General features: G+C 44.8%; 1 non-coding gene across 1 annotated transcript; it reads left to right on the plus strand.

The window, feature by feature from the left end:
• Positions 1-2195: 2195 nt before the first annotated feature.
• On the plus strand, positions 2196-2327 carry LOC115031826 (small nucleolar RNA SNORA17). Its single transcript, XR_003837484.1, has one exon. It is a non-coding gene; the product is annotated as a small nucleolar RNA SNORA17 (small nucleolar RNA).
• The last annotated feature ends 1307 nt before the right edge of the window (positions 2328-3634 follow it).

Genomic DNA, 3634 nt, shown 5'->3' on the forward strand with positions numbered 1-3634 from the left:
CCTATTTTATATTCATTGAACTCGTTCTTGGAGTTAAGAGATGGAGTCGTACTAACATCCAGTTGGCGATTTGAGATATTGGTAACCATTACCAGGGAGTGGCTAAGGAGAGCTGATGTTGGTGAATAACCTACTGGACACTAAATAGGCCAGTGTCCCCAGCTTGCAGCAAACAAACCACATTCATGCTTACTAGGAAGCCAACAAGAACTTTTCCAAAATTGGATTTCATTTCACTTCTAACTCAATTACGTGAAAATCACTAATTGTTCCCAACAAACTTAATTAAAATAAATTACTTTGCCTCCGAAATGGGTTTGGCTTAAATGGAACTGCCCATTGATGAAAAACAATTAGACGTTTATACAGAGATGCCACATGTACATAGTTTGACTTTAAAAGAACCGTGACTCGATTCAAGGACACTATTTTCTTTCTTTTTCTGGTTTCATTGTGAATACTAGAGACAGCAACAGATCCAATTAACTTCTGTGGCTGCTCTGTTTCAATTCACTTTAGTGCATTTCATTTAATCGATAGAAAACATTGTTTGTAGTAGGAAGAATCAATTTTGTTCTCACTCTCTGCTTTCTATCATTGAAACTCTCAATTCACAACTATGTAATTCATTATATTTGCTGGCAAATGTATTTGTTTCCTATTTTCCCAGTCAGCTAGAAAGCCCCACATGGGACACAGATTCTTGCTACCTAAGGATTTATCGTATCAGTATGAGTATGACCTACAGACTTGCTAAATGAATGTTCAGCTGTTAATCTGTACAGGAACATTCAGGAATGGTTTACTGAATGACGTGCCCTTATGGAAACAATGAAGCCAGGATTCTGCATCTTGAGGTAGTAACATCAGCAGCCTTCTAACAAGGGATAATCTTATTCAGGTGTCCAGTGAGCAATAGAACACTACAAGTCTATTTTCAAGGTAAAGACAGTCTTTCTTCTAAATCATCTTTGACTAATTCTAAGGAATGTTAAGAAAGCTAAAAAATGTAGCAGGGCTCAGGTGTCATTATATCATTACTGTAAGATTTGTATGCAATTGTTCATTTCCTTTATAAACAACATAGTAGATTGGCAGAAATGTTTACATCTCCCTCTGTCAACTTAAATTTGACTCGGATCTTTGGGCTGGCAGGAACTGTAGACTCAGTTGCCATTTTCCTTCATTGAGAACATTCCTGTTGGGCAAGGCTCTAGGATGTTTCTAGGCCCAGAAGTTCTGAAGGAGCCCCAGTCACTGGTACAAATACAACCCACTACTAACCATTTCTATGTTTGTCTTCGGCCATAGAGACCCTTGTTGCTACACTTGGGTCTGGAAGTCTCTGATAAGGCTGGGGTATTTATATATTGAGGGAACATCTTCCAAAGGGATCTTATATGGTCAACTCTCAGAAGTCATACCAACTCTACAAAGTACTCATAGGATGCAGACCTACCGCCTTCTCTGGGTCTTGGTTTTGCAAACTCACTTTCCTAAGGCCTCCAAAGGTTAGATCCTTTCTTCCTCTCTTTCAGAACACCTGCCTAATCTTAATTACCTTTAGCCTTTTGCTATAGTTTGGATCTGGAATGGTCCTAAGTTTCATTTGGTGAAGTCGGGTTCCATGGAGATTTTGGGGATGCATTAGAATTTTTATAAGGTGCAACCAAGTGGGAGGAAGATAACTCACTAGGATTGTGTCCTTGAAGGGACATTGGTCTCTGGCTCTTCCTTGTTCTCTCTTTGCTTACCTGCTGCCAAGAGATTAAATTTATTCAAACATGCACTCCCACTAGGATGTATTTCCTCACAGGTCCCAAACAATGTTGTCAATAAACCATGCACTGAAATCCCTAAAACTGTAAGCTAAATTAATTTTTTTCTTATAGTTTGATTGTTCAGATATTTTTAGTCATAACAGAAAACTAGCACTTACCATCCTAAAGGACGGAAAGCACCCCTTGCTTCTATCAGGAACTAGAGCTAGAAGAATAGTAAATATTAGAAGCTGTTATTTCTACAAGGCAGTGTTTACCCACTAGTATTTCAGGTAAGGAGGACTGGTGTTGGGTTGAGGAACAGGGATAGAAAAAAAAAGAGAGAGAGATATTACACAGATAAATAAGCATTTAAACCAAATATGTCATCACCATTAAATGCTTTTGCTTTACTTTTAAAAAGATGAGTGTGTGCCTGCCCCTACCAGCATTGCAGTTGTGGCTGTTCTGTTGCATGTGTGTCAGCAGGTGGCAGAGAGGAGAGAGGCTGTGTCTATGCTCAGTATCCTGACCTGTGAACATCTGGAAAAAAAAAAAAAAAAAAAAAAAAAAAGCAAGCCTGAGGTGACCACCAGGCCAACACCAGGGGGCCTCTGTGCAGAGAGTTAGCATGAGATGACCACCAGGCCAACACCAGGGGGCCTCTGGGCAGGGAGTTAGCATGAGATGACCACCAGTCCATTGTAGCACATCCTGGCTAGGCTCCCAGGGTGGGGAATGTGCTGGAGACTAGAAAAACCAGGCCTGGGACATGACCCCAGGCAGGAGTGAGCCTGAGACAGATAGCCCTCCTATGGGGATACGGTGATAGGTCCATGCAAGGAGTGAGCCTTAGACAACCTTTAGTCTGGTGACATGGGGCCCTGACAGGAAGCTAGCCAGAATTGACCACAAGTCAGCGTTCCACACAACCCTTGGGGAGCAGACCATGTCTTAAACAACCCTGACTGGAGTCCTACTTCACAAGTAGGCCATAGCACTCCTGAACCCACTGCTAAGACAACCCTAGACACTCAGGATGTAGGCACAATGAAGAGAGGCAAAACTGGAGGGTAGTGAGAAACAGTCTTATGTGAGTGACTGTTTCTGGTGATGCTAACTGGGGCCATGGTGGGGTCCTGGCCTGTGAAACCACCAGAGGACATATCTGGGTCATGACCGTACAGTAGCAGGGTTCAGTTACCACCAAAGGCCAGGTGTGCACCCTTGGTCTGGGCTACCACCTGAGGGTATTCCTGGTCTGGGATGCCAACTGAAAACACTTTGATGTCTGAGGGCTATACAGAACTGGCCCCAGCCCACACCTAGGAATCAGGGGAGAGCTGGCCTGAGGACATGCCTGCAGGATAGCTGACCACACCTCTAGGCAGCTTTAGTGCTTCAGAGAGCTAGCCCTGCCACTTGTCTCCCTAACAGTAGCATAGGCAAGGGAGAGATACCCTCCTCTCCCCTTGCCTCTTACCACCTGCAGCCTGCTGGCCCTACCCCTCACCAGCTGCAGCATTCAGCACCCTGTTCATTGCAGCACTGTAGAGCTGACTTGGGGAACGGGGCTCTCGCAAGCCAGTGTGAGTGTGGGAGAGTTGTTCCCACCACTTTTCTGCAGTGTGGTGACACGAGCGAGGGAGGGAGAGTCCCCTTCACCCCTTGCCACCTAAGGCAGGCTGGAGAGCTAGCCATCAGGTCATCAGAGCAGGAGAGCTGCTCCTGTGTCTCACTACAACATCACTCAGCACTGAAGATCAGGTCCTGAGCCTTGCCCAGGCAGCACAGTATGGCTGGCCTTGGATGTGGGGTTAGCAGGTGAGCCACCCCAGCGGTGTGAGCACAGGAGAGTTGGCTTTGTCTTTTGT

This window comes from Mus caroli, unplaced genomic scaffold, assembly GCF_978045245.1.
Source record: "Mus caroli unplaced genomic scaffold, Mus_caroli_1 scaffold_10, whole genome shotgun sequence".
Taxonomy (NCBI): domain Eukaryota; kingdom Metazoa; phylum Chordata; class Mammalia; order Rodentia; family Muridae; genus Mus; species Mus caroli.